Source organism: Schistocerca piceifrons, chromosome X (assembly GCF_021461385.2).
Source record: "Schistocerca piceifrons isolate TAMUIC-IGC-003096 chromosome X, iqSchPice1.1, whole genome shotgun sequence".
Classification (NCBI taxonomy): Eukaryota; Metazoa; Arthropoda; class Insecta; order Orthoptera; family Acrididae; genus Schistocerca; species Schistocerca piceifrons.
The window spans coordinates 121,518,689-121,542,317 of record NC_060149.1 but is presented as its reverse complement, the minus strand read 5'-3'; the positions used below and the strand labels follow the sequence as shown (position 1 = coordinate 121,542,317).

General features: G+C 43.0%; 1 protein-coding gene across 2 annotated transcripts in view; it reads left to right on the top strand.

Annotated features, from left to right (window-relative positions):
• The window catches only part of LOC124721690 (MAM and LDL-receptor class A domain-containing protein 1-like), a 1,116,850-nt gene that overhangs the window by 719,028 nt on the left and 374,193 nt on the right, over nt 1-23,629 (top strand). The window lies entirely within an intron of this gene.

Sequence of the window (23,629 nt, the reverse complement as noted above, 5' to 3'; positions counted from 1 at the left end):
AAGATGGGAGTAGGATTAGAGATGAAACAATAGGGGCCGCCAGAAGAAACTATCCTGTATTTCGCCAAATCACAAGAAAACGAGGATGGTTGGACAGCTTCTAATTCCGAGCTTCTTGAATAATCCAGTGCAAGTATTTTCTCCGTCTGTGACCTCACTTTCTTAAATATATGGATCAGGCAAGTGTTTGTCATTGCATGGTTGTATAATGAATTTCTCTTGCTCTCATGTGTCCATGATGCGTGATAGTCATTATCATATACACTGAAGCGCCAATGAAACTGGTATACGCATGCGTTTTCAAAACAGAGATATGTAAACAGGCAGAATATGACGCTGAAGTCGGCAACGCCTATATAAGACAACAAGTGTCTGGTGCAGTTGTCAAAACGGTTATTGCTGCTACAATGGCAGGTTACCAAGATTTAAGTGAGTTTGAACGTGGTGTTATAGTCGGCGCACGAGCGATGGTCGAACGACAGTCGTGCCGAGCTAGTCCGCACAACTGCGAGAAGCACTGTGTCCGGGTTTCGCAGTGGTTAATCCAACTGTCTGTTAAGCAGAAGACTCTGCTTTCGAATCCCAGTCCACCACACATTTTCACTCACCGCTGTTATGCCGCACAAAGTCCTGATTCGGTTGATATCAATAGTCCCTCCCCTTTCCTTTCCTTTCTCTTCCTGCCTCAGAGGAATAATCGCGATATTCCTAAGTAATTTTGGAAAACTACGGGAAGCCCCAATCTGGATGGCCAGAAAGGAATCTGAACCGCATCCAAATGAGGGTACAACGTGTTAACCACCGCACCACCTCGCACGTTTCCTAAACGAGTCACGGCCATCACAGGGGGAACCTAATAACTACTGAGTAACTTATTTTGTCCAAGTCTGCTGCTTTCATCCCAAAACTTCTTCGGTGTATTAGAGAGGTGACGTTTATGGTGCTGATCCTTCCGCTAGATGTTTGGCGGCTATCACGTTAAGGTGCACTGACTGGTAGGGTAAGGTGGATTTCAGATATCAACATTATCCGTGCGCTTTCACAACTAAGATGTCAAACATGCCTGTAATTACAAAGTATTGCCCGTAATTACCAACTAATTATCAATTTTGAAAGTACTACGCTTCTCACCAGTGAAAAACTATCTTATTTGCTGATTTAGTCTATATCATTCAGCGGATAACCATATCATGCCTAGCTTAGCGTTTTAAAGTACTTGTTTAGTGGTAATTACAGTATGTGTAAGTGAGAATGGAGTTGCTAGGCTGCCCTTGGCTACCGTATTAATGGTAAGTGCTACTTTGTTGGCGTTAGGGTACTCGCAGAATGTTGACCACAATGCAGGGTCTATTGGCATGCTGTCCGTTATGATGACGAACGAGTCGTCGCCAATGTTGACTGATGGCCAATGCTAAATAGAAACATATAAATCATAGCAAGTTTGTCAGTAACGTCGATAAGGTGCTGGCTGAATGGTCTGGATCTGCAAAGACTAAAATAATTAGAAGTCGTTGTTAAAAAATAATATATATTGTACGAGGGTCACTTCAAAAGAAATGAACACTATTTTTTTTTTCAATCCGTCTTTTATTCTACATGTTTGAACGTTTTACAGTGTGTAGATACATCCTTTAGGAACAATATTTTCATTTCTCCACATAATTTCCATCGCTCTCAACTGCCTTACGCCGTCTTGGAACCAGCGCCTGTATACCCGCACGGTAAAATTATGGACCAACCGGTTGGAGCCACTGTTTGGCAGCGTGCACAAGGGAGTCATCACCTTCAAACCTTGTTCCACGAAGAGAGTATTTCAGTTTCCCAAAGAGATGATAGTCATATGGAGCCAGGTCAGGAATGTAAGGCAGGTGTTTCAGTGTTCTTGTGTTTCTTTGTGAGCCACTGTCAACATCCTGGGAACCCACCTGGCACAAACCTTTTTTAACGCCAACATTTTCAGTATTCTGCAAACACTTCATTCCCCTATCCCAACGTAGCGTGACCATTCGTTCGCTGTGATGCGTTTGTCAGAAGTCACCAATTCGTTAACTCTATGCATATTGTCTGGAGTGTGTGCAGTATGAGACCTGCCGCTGCGAGGACAATCCTCAATATTGCCGTGCCCGCTTTCATCACACAACCTGCTAGCCCACCGACAAACTGTACTGCGTTCGACAGCAGCATCTCCATACACCTTTTTCAACCTATTGTAGATGTTTCCCACACTTTCGTTTACACAGCACAGGAATTCTATGACAGCACGTTGCTTCTGACGAATGTCAAGTGTAGCAGCCATCTTGAAGACATGCTGTGACAGCACCACTCACGGGAACAGGTTGAACTAAGTTTGAAAACAAGCGAGAAGGATATATCTACACACTGTAAAACTTTCACACATGCAGGATGAAAACTGTATTTTTAAAAAATAGTGTGCATTTCCTTTGGAGTGACCCTCGTACTTAAGTAGTTGTACAGGATTCTTCTTGGCTGCATACATATAATTGTAAACGGATAGCTATTGAGGCCTCGCTTAGGCCATACGTTACTAAGCGCCTTCTTAGAGGTTGCCTGCTATCAGCTGAAGGCTATGCTGCTTTACTACTTGACGTCCCGAGCAAGATTGGACGAGAGCTCGCGGAGCGGTGCTGGTCGCGACTCGCAGGTCCACAAAAATACAAGATCAATCATAGTTATGCTATTTGTATTTAACAGTATTAGCATCACTCCCATCACGCTTTTAAAGTATTAAACTTTAAAAGCATGCTATGCATACTGCACTTTATTCAGGAAGGTTGCCGCATCGCAACTTTTCTTACGTATTGCAGTCAACGCTGAAAGTTTGGTTTTGCTTTTTAGATAGATATAAAAGTATCTTGTCCGCGGGTCTCATAATGTTCGGCTACACTGTTCTCCTACACGAAGGTTTCTTTCAACATCTAGCTGTCAACACATGCTCCAGCGTCCCTTTTTGAGTTTCGAAAAGCTTTTGAGTGAGGCTTACATTGACGTCTTCTAAAAACACAATTTATATTTGGTATCTACATCGGCAGCTACATCTATACTCTGCAAATCACTGCGATGTGCATGGCTGAAGGTACGACCCACTGTACCACTTACAGGGAGTTTTTTACGGTTCCATTCACGTATGGAGCACGGAAATAATTATTCTTTCCGTGTCACCGGGCGTGCTATAATTAATCTAATCTTGTCATTACGATCCTTGCGTGAGCGATGTGGAGGGGATTGTAGTACAGCGTTATTACAAATGATTGAAGCTATTTCACAGCTCTACAATAACTTTATTATTTGAGATATTTTTACAATGCTTTGCACACACATACAAAAACTCAAAAAGTTTTTTTAGGCATTCACAAATGTTCGATATGTGCCCCTTTAGTGATTCGGCAGACATCAAGCCGATAATCAAGTTCCTCCCACACTCGGCGCAGCATGTCCCCATCAATGAGTTCGAAAGCATCGTTGATGCGAGCTCGCAGTTCTGGCACGTTTCTTGGTAGAGGAGGTTTAAACACTGAATCTTTCACATAACCCCACAGAATGAAATCGCATGGGGTTAAGTCGGGAGAGCGTGGAGGCCATGACATGAATTGCTGATCATGATCTCCACCACGACCGATCCATCGGTTTTCCAATCTCCTGTTTAAGAAATGCCGAACATCATGATGGAAGTGCGGTGGAGCACCATCCTGTTGAAAGATGAAGTCGGCGCTGTCGGTCTCCAGTTGTGGCATGACCCAATTTTCCAGCATGTCCAGATACACGTGTCCTGTAACGTTTTTCTCGCAGAAGAAAAAGGGGCCGTAAACTTTAAACCTTGAGATTGCACAAAACACGTTAACTTTTGGTGAATTGCGAATTTGCTGCACGAATGCGTGAGGATTCTCTACCGCCCAGATTCGCACATTGTGTCTGTTCACTTCACCATTAAGAAAAAGTGTTGCTTCATCAATGAAAACAAGTTTCGCACTGAACGCATCCTCTTCCATGAGCTGTTGCAACCGCGCCGAAAATTCAAAGCATTTGACTTTGTCATCGGGTGTCAGGGCTTGATGCAATTGTAAACGGTAAGGCTTTACGCTTTCTCGGCTCCTGTCGCCATTTTGTCTCACTGCGCTCTCGAGCGCTCTGGCGGCAGAAACCTTAAGTGCGGCTTCAGCTGAACAAAACTTTATGAGTTTTTCTACATATCTGTTGTGTGTTGTGACCATATGTCAATGAATGGAGCTACAGTGAATTTATGAAATCGCTTCAATCATTTGTAATAACCCTGTATATTCCCAGGGTCATCATTTAAAGTCGGTTCTCGAAACTTTGCGACTGGAGCGAAAATTTCGTAACGGGCAGTACGGAGCACGTTATCGTTGGTGTAGGGTCATCTGCAGGCCCTCAAGTAATATCTGGCGTGCCCCAAGGTAGTTTCATAGGACCATTTATGATAATGGTATACACTAATGGCTTTGCGGATAGTATTGATGGCAACGTAATCGATTTCACACATGATACAGTTATCTGTGCAGAATTTCTATAGCGTTATAGCCCAAATTTTTCGGTTAGTTAATTAGCCCATTAATTTTCTTTGGACAAAGAGTATCTGGAACTGACAGTTATACTTTCATTGAAGCATAGAACCAGTTGCACCAAAATTTCTCCAAGATTGGTTTCAGCAGATAGGCCATTTGCAGGTGGTCACAACTGAACAACAGGAGACGGTCTGTCAGTGCAGTAGACGCAGTTGCTAATGCGTTCCACTTAACAGAGGGACACCCTTTGTTCAGTTGTGAAGACTGAAATCGCCAGAAGGCATAAATTCGGCGTTTGGGAGAGAAGCAACACTAGGTGTCAGGAACAGGAAGGTGCTGTTCTACAAGTCTGTGGATGTGTTGTGTTAGAACAAATTCAAAAGCTTTTCTGAACATGGAAGTAAGTGTAACGGGTCGGTACAATGATTATTCACTGCATGGTTTGCTCGCTTCATGAAATAGGAGTATTTTGAAGGCTATCCAGAGTTCGGGTAAAGATTTTACGGTTATGCTAGAGCTGGTGAAAACGAAAATGGCCTCCCTTTAAAGTTACAATATGTAACTGAGTGGTGACGAGGCGCTGTACTGTGTTTCTGACAAGTGTTGTTTTAGTTTGTTAAGATGTAATGGGTGTGTTCACTCATTTTGTGTTGCTGTATTAGAGATGGGATGGGAGTGAGTACTGGGGTAGTTTTATTGGTATGTTCGTGGTCTACAGACTGAACGAAGTATGGATCAATGGGATCAGTGATGATATAATCTAGGTGTGGGGCAATAAGACTGGTTTAGGGGGTTTTCAGGTAGCGGTAATATGTCTCCAGACCACCGTGTCATTCTCTGCTTCGCAGTGTCATGTGGATGTAATACGGATGGGCCCTTGCCACTAGTTTCATCAGGGAAAGATTCTTAGCAGTACTAGTAATCGAACCCGGGTACTCCGCATGACATTCATTTGCGCTGACCACTCAGCTAGGAACCGGATCCCGTTGTTATGAAGGAGAGGATATTGTGATAGGGTATTAGAATCGGTGAGGTGGTGGACTGCTTTCCATAATTTTGTTGAGTTTATGGGAATTGTCGAGTTTATGGGAACTTTTAAACGTATCTACCACCAGTCACAGAGTTTATGGCGTGTAGAAGGTAACGGATGTGCCGCTTTAGTTAACGGTGATGTGTAAGAGTATTCCAGTCTCTGATGTGAAGGAAGGGTCCGTAAAGACGACGGCATTCTCTTAGGAGGAGCAGCGCATGTCGAGTGACTGTGGTCTGTAGGGGATAAATTGTGCTTGTGAAGGTTAATGTGGCTAGTGACAACAGATCATCAAGGTAGAATGCGGCGAAGCCCATATGGAATTTGGGGGCTACAGCGGTATATGCAGCCCATTCTTCAGCCAAATTGGTTAAAATGCAACAAATTCAAATAATGCACACTCTCAAAAAAATAAAAAAACGACGCACCTCGAAAGAATTATCCGAACAGGACGGAGATGGGTGGATGTAATGTACATGTACAGAGAGACAAATGATTACAATTTTAGAAAAGTTCGATAATTTATTCAAGAGAAAGAGCATCACCAATTGAGCAAACCAAAAAGGTGTAGGTCCACTTCTTGTCCTTATGCAAGGAGTTGCTCAGCTTGGCATTGTCCGAGGTATTGGGATATCATGCCATATTCTGTCCAATTGCCGTCTTACATTGTCGAAACCCCGAGATGGTTAGAGGACCCTCCTCATAATGCTCCAAACGTTCTGAGTTGGGGAGAGATCCGGTGACCTTGCTGGCCAAGGTAGGGTTTGGCAAGTACGAAGACAAGCAGTAGTAACTCTCGCCGTGTGCGGGCGGGAATTATCTTGCTGAAATGTAAGCCCAGGATTGATTGCCACGATGGAGAACTAAACGGGGCGTAGAATATTGTCGACGTACCACTGTGCTATAAGAACGTCGCGGATGAAAACCAAAGAGATGTTGCCATGAAAAGAAATGGCACCTCATACAGTCACTCCAGGTTGTCGCGCCAAGCGGTGACAGTCAGGCTGGTATCCCATCGTTGTCCAGGGCGTCTGAAGACACGTCTTCGCTGGTCATCATGGCTCAGTTCGAAGCTGGACTCATTACTGAAGACAATTCTGCTCTTGTCGATAAGATTTCAGGCCAGAGACGTGTCTGGAGGCGTCCCGAACAGTTGAAGTTTCTTTGGACGAGGGTATTAAGTGTGTGTAGTTGTAGAATAGGTTGGACGTGTCGATTAAGGCACGACTGCATACCAGGAATAAGAAGGGAATCACTGGGGTTGTTGGTGCCGAGTTTTCAGATAGTGTAGTATATACGAAGGTGTCAAACTTAACAAAGTAAAGGTAGGTGGATAAAGTTCCGTATTCTGGCCTCGGACGGGCCAATCGCGTCCGACCGGCCGCCGTGTAATCCTCTGTCAGTGGCTTCATTGGACGCTGTATGGAGCGGCATGCGGTAAGCACGCCACATTCCGGGTCGCTGTCGGGATATTTGGCCTTGGAACCGCTACTTCAAAATCGTTCAAATGGCTCTGAGCACTATGGGACTTAACATCTGAGGTCATCACTCCCCTACAACTTAGAACTACTTAAACCTAACCTAACCTAACCTAAGGACAACACACACAGCCATGCCCGAAGCAGGATTCGAACCTGCGACCATAGCAGTCGCGCGGCTTCGGACTGAAGCGCCTAGAACCGCTCGGCCACCCCGCCGGCAATTGGTTGTCCATATCACGAATTAATCTAAGCCGCTACTGATCGGCTGATTAGCTCCTCACTTCGCCTCACGAGGCTGAGTGCGCCCTGCACCAGTCTTCCCACAGAGTAAAAAATCCCTGGCAGTACCGAGAATCGAACTCCGGTCCTTTGCATGACAGTCAGCCGTGCTGACCACTCAACTGAAGACGCGGACAGTTTAATAGCGGGAGTGGGAAATTAGACGAGATGGTAAACGATCCATACCGGAGGAATAAACGTATGCAGAAGGAAGGGTTGAATGCATGACGCTCAATTGTGCTGAGGGAGTGATACAACTGTGGTGGAGCGAATATCTTAGCAGAACTGACGTGTGAGAGAATAGTTGCGATCTAGGTTTCGTAGGTGTTAAATATAGTAGAGGTATTCAATTCCCATATTAGCCAGTTAGTAGTTTTAACTGTATATGATTAGGAGCATGCCATCGGGGATTTTCGGGATAGTTTGGTTGTTTTCAACACTGTTTAGAGCTCGTAATTGCTTTTGCCGGGCCAACCGGAGTGGCCGTGCGGTTCTAGGGGCTACAGTCTGGAGCCGAGCGACCGCTACGGTCGCAGGTTCGAATCCTGCCTCGGGCATGGATGTGTATGACGTCCTTAGGTTAGTTAGGTTTAATTAGTTCTAAGTTCTAGGCGACTGATGACCTCAGAAGTTAAGTCGCATAGTGCTCAGAGCCATTTTTTTGATTTTGGCGGCGCTAACACGGTTACGGTTTGGAGACCACGTGAAACCGTCGCGTTCGCTTCACTGTATTCACCTGATGCAAATACTGTCGTTAAGTTCGAACTCTTTCTTGATGTGGTTGGATAATTGTAAAACCAGCTCCATGTTTATGCTTCGGCAGTATCCACACTGCGGTTACAGTCTGACTCCAGAACTAGCTCCCCCTTGACGTCGTCAGTTTCCAGGCGGAATATAACTGGTATATAAGAGATACCTCGCGTGCTGACGAGCTGCCAGACAAAAATGATGAAACAATATCCCTCACCGGTCTCATTGGTTGTTCAGAGCACCCTGAGGCCTTTTACATTTTTCAGTGAACCTCGATATCTCTGTGACGAAATTTTGTTTCTTTTATCATCGGAGAGAAACTGATTTGTAATTGCAGTTGGCGGACTTCTACTGTATTTGCTGGTTGTTATGTGCTGAGGCAATGTACCTAACAAGTTCTTTGATTTTTTTCTACATAAAAATAACGACGCCTTGTACTTAATGTAACCATCAAGTTCGTTAAACTTAAGGTAGCCAGTGTATACCTAGACGTGACAGACTCATACGTAATTTAAACCAGTTAGAATGACAAGAATAACTGTATTTATTACTGATGATTCACAAACACATGAGTTTTCATGTAGTTCAAATGATACGTATTGTTATTTAGGTCTGCTTGACTCGTTTAATTTGTAGGTGTCATGTGTTTTTCGATTTTCTGGGGGGAAATAATGTTGTGTCATGTTAGACAAAGCCCAAATTAAAAAAAAGTAATTGCAATTTGTTAAGTTACGATTTTTCGTGCAACAGATAAATTAAAGCTGTTTGCTTTTCTTTTATGTGTGTATACTCGTAACCATTTTCCACGCAAAAATGAGAACACGGATTTTCTTGAATTACAGCGCCAACTACCAAGAATCAAACCACATGTTTAAGACAAAATGTACGTAATTTTTTATGTATAATCGGATTGTGCAATAAAAAAATGGGGGTTCCCATTTGAAATTTTTAAGTTCCCTCCTACCCCAACCCCAGGGGCTGGGGTGGCGGGCTAATTTTAGCACCAGCAGATGTCCACCTCGAAAATAATCAACTTTGGATTATACACATTTTTTCGTGTGAAGCTTATTTATCGAGTTATTCTGGCTTGTCAACTTAAAATTTACACCCTGTATATTTAGGACCATTATGATCGGATATGGCTACCACTACATGTCACCCTTATCTTTGTCGCTATAAACCATGACACAATATGGCTGCTGGATGTTTTTCCAAGGCAACCTTATCTTAGTATAATTTATGACCAAATAAGGCCTCCACAATTAAAATGAAGACCCCTGCCCACCCCCATGTCCAAAAGAGTTGTTCCAATTTCTGTGGCACTGCAGTTCTCTATCCCAGCACTTATCCATATTGTCCGGGTCAGCTAACCAGCACATGGGCTCGGCACTGATACTCTGTACACAATTGTGAAAGTTCGCTCATCATGAAAGAGCGTCAGCAGACATCTGCCACCTCCAGGCAGAATAAAATATTGACTCACATTGTCGAATGTAAGTATTATCAACCCCTTCCTCTCTCTCTCACTGCTCATTATTATTCAGTAATGACCCGTGCCTCAGTTTATTATTATTATTTCTCCCACAGTGCAACAGCACCCTTATGTCTTGGAGCAGAAACCAGCATTACCTGATACATTCGAGTACGACACACATCTGTCCCCAGATATTTAGTTTCCAATATGTTCACTACCGCTCATCGAGCCACAGCTAAATGAATTCAGCTTATTGCTCTTCACCACTGCTTACCGACTAACTGCAAGCAGATTTAAACATGTAAACGTAGGAATAGCACCGGATAATGGCTGCCAAATAATAACAGAAATTATAAAATTTCAGCACAACACTAAAGTGAAGTTTACAAAGAGGAAGTGGGACCTTCTACGTAACATGACAGAATACATCAAGAATTTGATGATTACAAAGTATGACCCCTCTTGTCCTCCTCCAGACATCTCCATCTTTACCAAGAAGACGCCTATCGTCAACAATTATGGAGCTCCGACACTGAAATTGACATCTGGAAACTCTCCACACTGCATTTATTTAAGTCATTCAAGTGTTTCCAATTTGCATGCTCTATACAGTTTATTATGTGCTGGAACAGACAGGCTGAGCCAGTGGCAACCGTAACTCATCGGACTATTCAGTGATTTTCTATGTGCACAAGCATAATGTGCATGCGAAGGACTTAGATCAACGTATAAACTCATGTATTCATGCAATACCAAAGTCTACTACTATTACATCTATAGGTTTTAAATCCACACAAGTAGAATTTACACGTGGAATACCTAAGTACGAGGGCAGTTCAATAAGTAATGCAACACATTGTTTTTCTTGGCCAATTTTGGTTGAAAAAACCGGAAATTTCTTGTGGAATATTTTCAAACATTCCCGCTTGGTCTCGTATAGTTTCATTGACTTTCGACAGGTGGCAGCGCCGTACGGAGCTGTTAAAATGGCGTCTGTAACGGATGTGCGTTGCAAACAACGGGCAGTGATCAAGTTTCTTTTGGCGGAAAACCAGGGCATCTCAGATATTCATAGGCGCTTGCAGAATGTCTACGGTGATCTGGCAGTGGACAAAAGCACGGTGAGTCGTTGGGCAAAGCGTGTGTCATCATCGCCGCAAGGTCAAGCAAGACTGTCTGATCTCCCGCGTGCGGGCCGGCCGTGCACAGCTGTGACTCCTGCAATGGCAGAGCGTGCGAACACACTCGTTCGAAATGATCGACGGATCACCATCAAACAACTCAGTGCTCAACTTGACATCTCTGTTGGTAGTGCTGTCACAATTGTTCACCAGTTGGGATATTCAAAGGTTTGTTCCCGCTGGGTCCCTCGTTGTCTAACCGAACACCATAAAGAGCAAAGGAGAACCATCTGTGCGGAATTGCTTGCTCGTCATGTGGCTGAGGGTGACAATTTCTTGTCAAAGATTGTTACAGGCAATGAAACATGGGTTCATCACTTCGAACCTGAAACAAAACGGCAATCAATGGAGTGGCGCCACACCCACTCCCCTACTAAGAAAAAGTTTAAAGCCATACCCTCAGCCGGTAAAGTCATGGTTACAGTCTTCTGGGACGCTGAAGGGGTTATTCTGTTCGATGTCCTTCCCCATGGTCAAACGATCAACTCTGAAGTGTATTGTGCTACTCTTCAGAAATTGAAGAAACGACTTCAGCGTGTTCGTAGGCACAAAAATCTGAACGAACTTCTCCTTCTTCATGACAACGCAAGACCTCACACAAGTCTTCGCACCCGAGAGGAACTCACAAAACTTCAGTGGACTGTTCTTCCTCATGCACCCTACAGCCCCGATCTCGCACCGTCGGATTTCCATATGTTTGGCCCAATGAAGGACGCAATCCGTGGGAGGCACTACGCGGATGATGAAGAAGTTATTGATGCAGTACGACGTTGGCTCCGACATCGACCAGTGGAATGGTACCGTGCAGGCATACAGGCCCTCATTTCAAGGTGGCGTAAGGCCGTAGCATTGAATGGAGATTACGTTGAAAAATAGTGTTGTGTAGCTAAAAGATTGGGGAATAACCTGGTGTATTTCAATGCTGAATAAAACAACCCCTCTTTCGGAAAAAAATGTGTTGCATTACTTATTGAACTGCCCTCGTATATTGTAGCTCCTATCAGTTTGAATTCAATACAAATGAATTTAAGGCATATAAAAATAATTATTCACAAAATATTCCTGTGGATAATGTCTCTGTACAATTAATAATAATTGTAACAAAAACAATGTAATAACATAATGAGATTTCATGCGAAATTCTTTTATTTCTGATGTGATTTACACCTACATAGTTGCTCTGTAATTCACACTTAAGTGCCTGGCAGAGGGTTCATCGAAACATTTTCATGCTACTTCTCTACCATTCCACTCTCGAATGGCGCGGGGAATAGGAACACCTAAATCTTTCCGTTCGAACTCTGATTTCTCTTATTTTATTATGATGATCATTTCTCCCTACGTAGGTGGGTGTCAACAAAATATTTTCGCATTCGGAAGAGAAAGTTGGTGATTGAAATTTCGTAAATAGATCTCGCCGCAAAGAAAACCGCCTTTGTTTCAGTGACTGCCACCCCAGCTCGCGTATCATATCAGTGACACTCTCACCCCTACTGCGCGATAACGCGAAACGAGCTGCCCTTCTTTGCACTTTTTCGATGTCCTCCGTCAATCATACCTGGTAAGGATCCCACACAGCGCAGCAATATTCCAGCAGAGGACGGACAAGTGTAATGTAGGCTGTCTCTTTAGTGGGTCTGTCGCATCTTCTAAGTCTTCTGGCACAAACTGCAGTCTTTGTTTCGCCTTCACCACAATATTATCTATGTGGTCTTTCCAATTTACGTTGTTCGTAATTGTAATTCCTAGGTATTTAGTCGAATTGACAGCCCTTAGATTTGTGCGATTTATCATATACCCAAAATTTATCAGATTTCTTTTAGTACCCGTGTGGATGACCTCGCACTTTTCTTCGTTTAGTGCTATTTGCCACTTGTCGCTACATACAGATCATTTTGTAATTTGAATTGATCGTCTGATGGTTTTTCTAGACGGTAAATTACAGCGTGATCTGCAAACAATCTAAGGGGGCTGCTCAGATTATCGCCTAGATCATTTATGTAAATCAGGAACAGAAGAGGGCCTATGACACTACCTTGCGGAACGCCAGATATCACTTCTGTTCTACTCGATGATTTACCGCCTATCACTACGAACTGTGACCTCTCTGAGAAGAAATCACGAATCCAGTCACACAACTGAGACGATACTCCATATGCACGCAATTTGATTAATAGTCGCTTGTGAGGAACGGTATCAAAAGCCTTCTGGAAATCTAGGAACATGAAATCGATCTGAGATCCCTTGTCGACAGCACTCATTACTTCATGGGAATAAAGGGTGCACAAGAACGATATTTTTTGAATCCGTGTTGGTTATGTTTCAATAAGTCATTTTGTTCAAGGTGATTCATAATGTTCGAGTACAGTATATGCTCCAAAATCCTACTGAAAATTGAGGTCGGTGATATGGGTCTGTAATTCAATGGGTTACTTCTATTTCCTTTCTCGAATATTGGTGTGATCTGTGCTACTTTCCAGTCTTTAGGAACGTATCTTTCGTCAAGTCAGCGGTTGTATATGATTGCTAAGAAAGGAGCTACTGTGTCTGCATACTCTGAAGGGAACCTGATCGGTATACCATCTGGACCGGAAGACTTGCCTTTCTTAAGTGATTTGAGTTGTTTCGCAACACCTAAGATATCTACTTTTATGTAACTCATCCTAACAGCTCTTCTGGAATATTTACTTTGTCTTCTTTCGTGAAGGAATTACGGAAAACTGTATTTAGTAACTCCGCTTTAGTGGCACCATCATCGGTAACATTTCTGTCGCTATCGCCGAGTGACGGTATTGACTGTTTTTTTGCCACTGGTGTACTTTACACATGACCAGAATGTCTTGGGGTTTTCTACCGTATTTGGGACAATGTTTAATTGTGGAAACTATTAAAAGCATCCCGCATTGACGTCCGCACTAAATTTCGAGCTTCCGTGAAACTTAACCAATCCTGGGGATTTTGCGTTTTTCTGAATTTGGCATGCTTTTTCGTTGCTTCTGAAACAGTGTTCTGACGTGTTTTGTGTACCCTGGTGGATCAGTCCCTTCTCTTATTAACTTATATGGTATGAATCTATCTATTGCTGTCGATACTGTATCTTTGAATTTGAGCCATATCTGGTATACATTTCCATAATTAGCTTGGAAGGAATGGAGACTCTCTCTTAGGACGGCACTAAGCGAATTTTTATCTGCTATTTTAAATAGATATATTTTGCGTTTATTTTTAGTGGTTTTGGTTGATATGGTTTTGAGCCTCGCTACAATGACCTTGTGTTGATTAATCCGTGTATTCGTCATGACGCTCTCCATTAGATCAGGATTATTTGTGACTAAGAGGTCAAGCGTGTTTTCGCAACCATTTACAATTCGTGTGGGCTCATGAACTAATTGTTCAAAGTAATTCTCAGATAAAGCATTTAGTACAATTTCGTATCTGTCTACCACCGGCTTTGAACATGCATTTTTGCCAACAAATCGAGAGATTTAAAAGTTTATGAAGGTTGGCAGTCACTGTAGCTCAGTCAGTAAGGTCATTCCAAAAGTTTATAAACAAAATAGAGTGCCGTCATTACGGCCGTACCCCCACAACTAGCTAAGTTATAATAACTACATGTTTGTGTAAGAATGTTTGAAGAAGGAAAAACACACGCAATCCTCTGAAAAATATCTTGTTTCCTTTTATACCCCTCGCAGCTCAGTGTAACAAGAGGAGGTCCATCAATTTCACATTCTCCGTCAAATTATAACGTTTATAATAATAACGATACTTAGAAATGAGGGCATCGCTTTGAAACACTTGAGATAATTTGGTAAAGCTGTGTGAAACATTAGATAGAAAAGGAATCAGTTGCCTAGGAAACGAATAGCAGCCAATTGGCTTCTACTTATTACAATCTTCTGTAAGATCCTTATAAATTTCAAGAAGCAGCTTATACACATTTTTAGATTTAAGCCACTCAAACGAGTAATAAGCATTAATACTCTCCTTCTCATGGAATTCATGGTCTTACAGCTGCAGCGTCTCGACGTAATGAGGAACAATTCGTTCCAGAATAATTAGGACAAGTGGGCTTAGTAGATATTGTGAAAACATCATCGTCTTGTAGTAACTATTCACTTTCAGTCGTGACTTAATTAATGGCTGCAAAGTACTGAAAGATACTTAAGTGTTCAGAGCCCACAGTGTATACCCTTACCATCACTTAAATTAACAACTAATACTATCGCTCTCCGTTTATCAGATTTGGTGCCAAGAACCATATCCTTATTCACTTTTTCAACAGCTGCTGTCGTGACAGCACAAGCAATAGTGATGAATTGGCTGTAGAGTCCAGTGTATGCCTATTTATACGCAAAGGAGAGACGGTGCAACTGTAAATATTTGTGCTTTAAAGTTACGTACACTGCTGCAAATTTTAAATACTAACAAGACCTGAAAAATCGTTCTCACAGTCTCAAAAGGTCAGCATATCAAAACATGCAGCTGCAACGCAGCTCCCCTCCACAATGAAGTCGTCATTTTAGCGTTAGTGATGATGAAGATGGTAGCAGAATGTAGTCGTATATATGTGTAACTCATTTTCGGTATGTTTTTTCGTACAGGGGAGACAAAGCCATCAAACTGCCTGATGTGAAAGCAGTTCTGTAATTCAACATACAGTTTAAACAGCAGTGACAAAAAAAACATTAGTTTAGGAATGGTGTCAGATCGTGATTTCCTGCGAGTGGTGGCTTTCGAAAACCCTCAGCGGGACGTCTTATGAATGATTAAACTTGTTAATGAGGTAGAGTGCACTCATTTGCAAGAACAAACGTTTAATTAACTAATACACAACATAACATGTTCCAGACAAACGTCTAAGCTGGTTGCCGTATATGTAGAGATTCTATGAGTGATGGAGCGTCCCAAACTCCGCATCCATCAGCAGAAATCACCTCTCAAATTTATGAAACATGTACAAATCAGGCACGCCAGATTTGGGCACAGAACTATGTTCTTATTTACGTATGTTGATATATTCGAATACAATGGTGTGTAAAACCCAAGGATGAAAGTAACTTTCTCATGATCTGTCACAGGGAACTACTTTTTAGAAGATAGTGTAGCAATATGTAACTGTATCAGTATGTTGCATACTATGGACAATTCGCACTAGTGTCATGTATTCGTTCTGAGGGGATGATGTACATGCCAAAGATCACTTTGTACATTGACTCAAAAACTGAAGCATTCATCACAATATTAATGGAATTGGGTAGTGTTATCAAGGCAATAGCTATAAAAGGTGAGATATATGAATCTCAGACGGAACTCCTGAAAAATGAATCCATTGACTTGGAGCTGAGACAGAAGAGTTAAGAAAAAGAAACACCCATCACCATCACTACTCCAAGAGTATATAAGTTGTACAATATCTCAAAACTGTTGGGTATGCAACACCATTTGACAAAACGAAAATTTATGAAGGCATGTATGGCTATTCGCAGAAATTACGATTGCTAAAATAAGGACAGTTTGAATGAGATCTCTCTCTCTCTCTCAGAAACATTTAAATCTGTAACTGGAAGTGTCAAACAGCTAAGATGGATGGAGGTTAGAAAAAAGAAGAAGAACAAGAAGAAGACGGACATTTTAGCGATTTTATGAACAATCATAGGGGGTTGAAGGAGATAGATTGAACATACAGGGTCAGCAGGGATCAACTGTATATGACTGGTATGCAACCTAGAACTTTAATCAAGCTTGCAATGCAGATTAGGAATAGAGAATTAGGAAGAACACCTTATTTAGTGGATACAATATTCTTAAAGTATTAAAAGCCAGAAAAGAATTTTCCAAAAGTGCTACAAACATTTGCTGAAATATTTGTGTATGTCTAACGTACATAGGAAAGACAGCACCCCAAAGAGACAAACAAAAGCGCGAACAGTAGGAAATACAAAAATATTATTAAGAACATACACTCCTGGAAATTGAAATAAGAACACCGTGAATTCATTGTCCCAGGAAGGGGAAACTTTATTGACACATTCCTGGGGTCAGATACATCACATGATCACACTGACAGAACCACAGGCACATAGACACAGGCAACAGAGCATGCACAATGTCGGCACTAGTACAGTGTATATCCACCTTTCGCAGCAATGCAGGCTGCTATTCTCCCATGGAGACGATCGTAGAGATGCTGGATGTAGTCCTGTGGAACGGCTTGCCATACCATTTCCACCTGGCGCCTCAGTTGGACCAGCGTTCGTGCTGGACGTGCAGACCGCGTGAGACGACGCTTCATCCAGTCCCAAACATGCTCAATGGGGGACAGATCCGGAGATCTTGCTGGCCAGGGTAGTTGACTTACACCTTCTAGAGCACGTTGGGTGGCACGGGATACATGCGGACGTGCATTGTCCTGTTGGAACAGCAAGTTCCCTTGCCGGTCTAGGAATGGTAGAACGATGGGTTCGATGACGGTTTGGATGTACCGTGCACTATTCAGTGTCCCCTCGACGATCACCAGTGGTGTACGGCCAGTGTAGGAGATCGCTCCCCACACCATGATGCCGGGTGTTGGCCCTGTGTGCCTCGGTCGTATGCAGTCCTGATTGTGGCGCTCACCTGCACGGCGCCAAACACGCATACGACCATCATTGGCACCAAGGCAGAAGCGACTCTCATCGCTGAAGACGACACGTCTCCATTCGTCACTCCATTCACGCCTGTCGCGACACCACTGGAGGCGGGCTGCACGATGTTGGGGCGTGAGCGGAAGACGGCCTAACGGTGTGCGGGACCGTAGCCCAGCTTCATGGAGACGGTTGCGAATGGTCCTCGCCGATACCCCAGGAGCAACAGTGTCCCTAATTTGCTGGGAAGTGGCGGTGCGGTCCCCTACGGCACTGCGTAGGATCCTATGGTCTTGGCGTGCATCCGTGCGTCGCTGCGGTCCGGTCCCAGGTCGACGGGCACGTGCACCTTCCGCCGACCACTGGCGACAACATCGATGTACTGTGGAGACCTCACGCCCCACGTGTTGAGCAATTCGGCGGTACATCCACCCGGCCTCCCGCATGCCCACTATACGCCCTCGCTCAAAGTCCGTCAACTGCACATACGGTTCACGTCCGCGCTGTCGCGGCATGCTACCAGTGTTAAAGACTGCGATGGAGCTCCGTATGCCACGGCAAACTGGCTGACACTGACGGCGGCGGTGCACAAATGCTGCGCAGCTAGCGCCATTCGACGGCCAACACCGCGGTTCCTGGTGTGTCCGCTGTGCCGTGCGTGTGATCATTGCTTGTACAGCCCTCTCGCAGTGTCCGGAGCAAGTATGGTGGGTCTGACACACCGGTGTCAATGTGTTCTTTTTTCCATTTCCAGGAGTGTATTATCTGGAAGACATAGCGCTGGCAAAGGTATCGACATTCAGTACAAAAACTGATCATTCCACCTCTCTCTCTCTCTCTCCCTCTCTCTCTCTCTCTCTATATATATATATATATATATATATATATTAATGATCCCAACGAAATAGTAAAACGGTTACAACTACTCACTGCACATAAGCTGCTACTGGGAATATGGCTCACATGAATTAAATCAGTCGTTTCAGAGCTTCGATAAACACATATTATTGAGTGGTAATTACGGACACAGTAGCTCAAGAATTCCAGACATGATACCAAATTGCTATGTATGTCACGCTAACTATTAGGATATTCCATGTTTCACTCCATGAGAGGTCGTACATCATAATTCTCTGCCACATCTCTGAAATCACTAAATCCGATGATTTTACCATCAGACAGACATGGAAACCCTCCGATATGTAGAGACTGTTACATGGCATATCCATATAAATTTACATCCATATATAAGGTTAACTCAAATCCCCGGATGTTTTGTTGCACTTTTCACCATTTCACGTGTTATTCGCTTTGGTGTGCCTATGGACAGTTGGCAAATTTACCCCGAAGATCCCGCAGCTGACAAACAACAGCATGTCGATACTAATAAAGGTTTGTTGTCTATTTCTTTGATTTTGAGCGCTCTATGCCATGAAAGCCCGCTTGCAGTGTAATAGAAAGTAGGATCCAGCGTGTATGTTTCTACTCATACACTCCAGTATTTCTCGAAAATGTGTGCAAGTAAGCGTATATTCGTGTCCATATTAAGCTTTGCATGCGCCCTGAATCCCTTATGCTGAACTGCTGCCAAACACTTACTGAGTGCCCGGATTCTGCATCTGCTATGGTACTGCCTTTAAGAATACTGAAAAATGCATTTATGTTGGACAGTGTGGTTTCGTTGAGTTTCTACATCAAATCCACGTGTTCATATAAGAAGACCCCTTTCCTTTTCACGAGATGAAGCATGATTTCAGCAAGTTTCTGAAGGGACACATGCATAAAACATAGCAAGTCCAGGAAGCGCATCGTAATGTTTTTGGTGAATCACTTGTAAAATGAAATATATTTTTCCCTACTCTCAGAAGGGACAGTAACAAAATCGTGACTCAAACCAAAATCAGTGATGTGGTCTGGTATCTGAGGTTTCATGCAGTCTGTGCTGCGCCACAGAATTTGCCAGTTAGATGACAATGATCTCTAACTGGAGTTTCACCTATTTTATATAACGGCAGCCCACAAATATGTCAGTTAACTGCTTTCTTGTATAATGCTTCATTTTCCTGCTATTCAGTCATTCAAATGCTGGTGTAATAAATCATATCGACTGTCTTTGCGAGTTGTTCAAGTTCATACAGCAACCATCCCACAGGTCTCTTTTATATGATTCAAAATCATTTTGATTCGAGTCGTTTGTGCATAGAACTGATAGACCACCACAAATTGTACATGTCGTTCCGTGAGGGTTGTATGTGTCGCAGTGGGGACATCCTCACAGTGTGCCTCAGTAGCTAGATGACAGTCAGTATAAATAGCAAAGAAGACACGCTCCTGGTGGTGAAATGTCTTACATTTTTGGAACTTACTCGCCTCTCTAGGGATACACAAAAGTACCGGGTCCTGTGTAGAGAAATACGGCAGATGGTTTGTTAATTACTTGCTCATATAAAATGATTTCAGGGACCAAGGACCGAATGTGTCATGCACCAGTATGTGTGTTTAATTGGCAGGAGTTTCTTTGACCCAACAGTAATGTTGTTTTCCCCCTGCGAAAATAACAACGAATCTACATGGTTCAGCCACTGACTGGCGAAATTTGGGAAGTGAAGAGGACCAAAAACTTTATGCTGCCATGGCTTTCTTCATCCCAGCCGTAAACGTGAATAGATATACCACGAGTCTGTCTCTCAAATTTAGGTATGTCCTGGGGTTTCACAGGGAAATTAATACCAATAATATCCACGAACATTATCTATTTGGTATTTGCTTGTTCGTTGTCCATATTTCTTGTAATTCCTTTTGTAAGCCAGAAGCGACGAAACAACTCAAATGTCACCATCATTTTGGACGTTAATAATCTCCCGTTTTCTAGCTATATCCTTAGGAAGAGAGATACAGGAGGACCCATGCTTAATGCGTGAAAAACATGTCAGTGAAAATCCAAGCGAGGTATTCTGCTTAGAGTCTTCCTAGACCCTCTTTCCCCAATTTCGGAGAACTGGGCCTGTGTGAGAACAAATGTGAAATAATTGAACCACCCAGCAACTGAGGTGCCACATGATATCACGCCATCCCCCCCCCCCTCCCCCCTATATGCACAATGGTTTGTTCTTCACCATCACCATTCTGTTTTTGGGGGATGCATGAGTTCACAGCATAGCACTGAACTACACATAAATGTGGGATACTGCGGAGCATTTATGATTTTAGGAAGTTTCCTTTCCATAGTGGGTAAACACATGTTTAGGAAACTTATCGAATCTCGGCAGCTGACAGAAGAGATATCAATGTGTGCGTATGGGATCCTATCCCATATGTGCATCTAATCACAGAGTTAATCAAAACTTGTCAACAGTACCTTGATTCTACCCGGACATGTATTTCTTCATTTCAAGCAAATCGACAGCCATAAATGTATTTCTTACCCATCCTCCACACAGCTCCAGTCTCTGTACACGCTGTTTCCATATTTTTCGAGCCCTGAAGAGAGACATTTGTGCCCATCGATTCGCTTCGGATGAAGAAGTGCATGCCTGGGTACATAGTCAACCACAAATGTTTTCCCTTGAAGACATTGACCATCTTGTCCCATAGTGGAGTAACTTTATTACCAGTTATAGCGATTACCTTTGTAATAATGAACCGTTTACTTACTTTTTCCCATCTGTTTCATTTTCGTATGACTGCCCCTTATATTGTTATAGTAATACTTTTATGAATTATCACTTATGTATTCGTTACTCCACAATCAGAGTCAAGCCCTGTCAACTCGTATCTGAGGGCATATTGTGTACTGCGAAATATTCATTTCCATGAGTACTGGGTGTCTTATTGGGGACCTGGCCAGCCTTCAGTATTTCTAAATAAAAACAAAACCGACGATATACAAGTATTGACTATAAGACTATAAATACACACACACGCACACACACACACACACACACACACACACACACATAGATAGATAGAGAAAGAAGTAGAGGGAGAGAGCCATCTTACTTACTTATATTGTGACCTATCTCTTAACATACACGAGGGCATGATGAAAAGTAATTCCTCTGGTTTTTTATGTGGAAACACAAAGCTTTTTAAATAAAACAAACGTTCTGAGTTTTAACGTTGTACATCTATATTCTTCATGTCTACATATTTACAGTACTCTGCCGCTAGAGGGCTCCGAATTATAGCATGTAACATGGCGGTGTGTAACGTCCAGAAACAGCATGTTGTAACTTAGCTTCGAATTTGAAGAGTTCGTCACACATGGAGCAACCAACTCTTCAGCATGACAACGCCAGACCACAGAAAAGTGCTATGACATCTGTAGCAGCCCGACACCTTGGACTCCCTGTCGATCACCCGCCAAACAGTATTGACTTGGCTGCACCAGATTTTCATCTGTTTCCAAAACCTGAAGACCTTAGAGGACTTCACTTTAATAGCGATGATGCAGTGCCAACGGAAGTGAGGTTTTGACTCCGTCAACAAAGTTAAACATTCTACAGTGACGGTATCAACAAACTTGTATCTCGTTGATAGAATCGTGTTCGTCGCCAGGGTGACTATGTTGTGAAACAGATACGTAGACATGAATAATAAAGATGTAGAATGTTAATAACGCAGTCCATGCCTACTGGATACTTGACACTGTATATCTAATCAACTAACTATGTGGTTCCAGAGACCTTTTTAAGTCTCAAACATCTACAACGTAGCAGGCCAGAGTGGCCGAGCGGTTCTAGGCTCTACAGTCTGGAACCGCGCGACCGCTACGGTCGCAGGTTCGAATCCTGCCTCGGGCATGGATGTGTGTGATGTCCTTAGGTTAGTTAGGTTTAAGTAGTTCTAAGTTCTAGGGGACTGATGACCTCAGAAGTTAAGTCCCATAGTGCTCAGAGCCATTTGAACCATCTGTAAGGTATATATGTAGAAAATTTGTACCAGAAAGTAATGTCATTTTTATACGCTCAGTTCAGGTAAATTATTAATACATTTTTACTTTTAATCAGTGATGTAGTTACCCTCCTTTTTCAATCTACACTGAAAATTTTCAATGTCAAATTGAAAAAAAAATCAATTGATTTTTGAGCAAAACATCTGGTAATGGCATTTTCAACATCACTCATAGTTTCACATTTTTTGCCTCTTGGAAAATGTTGCAGCGACTGGAATAAATGGAACTCGAACGGCATAGTATCGGCCGAGAATGGTGGCCTTCCATCCCAATTCGTTAAATTTTTCCATGTTTCGAGTTGTGCAATGCGGTCTTGAATAATCGTGTTGCAGAATAATGCCTTTTCTGTTGATAATCGCTGGACAGTTTTCAATTGAAGATTGATTTACTCGATCCAATCGTTCACAGTAAAGTGTTCATTCACAATTTGTTCGGGTGTCAGCTCCTCAAAATGAATGACCCCGGGAATGTGCCACCAAACACACGAAAGCGCCTTTCTGATGTGTAAAGCTGGCTTAGCTGTACCTCGTGGCCTTTCATTTGGAGAAAGCCACTGCCTCCTGCGTTTTGCATTATCAGAGACGCCTCGTTTTCCATCTCCAGTCATCAGGCGGTCAGAAACCGTCTCTGTATTGCGCCGCTAAAGCAATAAGTTACATTTAGTGGATTGGTTAGCTTTGTTTGCGTTTACCAATGTGCTGGAAATGTTCTTCGGTGGTCGTCGAAGGATGGTTAAGACTTTTTAATATTTCCTCGGATGTCTGACATGGAGTTGCTTTCACTTCCCTCCTTAACATGTTACTGCGTAGCGTTGTTGGTCATTCTGATCAATACGAGTCGGAAAGATCAAAATTATCGGATTTGAACTTAGAAAACCATCTCTGGCATTTCAGAACGTCTAATCCACCTGCATAAACATCGCAAATGATTTGCAAGCAGTTGCTGCGTTACTAGCCTAGCCAAACCCATAAAGCGTACAATAACGTACACGTACCTCTTCTTGTATTTGGCTGGCCGTTTCACGGCGCTTCAAAATAAAAAAAATTTGATATAGTTATTTACGAGTACGGTCTAAGGCGCTGCAGTCATAGACTGTGCGGCTGGTCCCGGTGGAGGTTCGAGACCTCCCTCCGGCATGGGTGTGTGTGTTTCTCCTTAGGATGATTCAAATGGCTCTGAGCACTATGGGACTTAACTTCTGAGGTCATCAGTCCCCTAGAACTTAGAACTACTTAAACCTAACTAACCTAAGGACATCACACACATCCATGCCCGAGGCAGGATTCGAACCTGTGACCGTAGCAGTCGCGCGG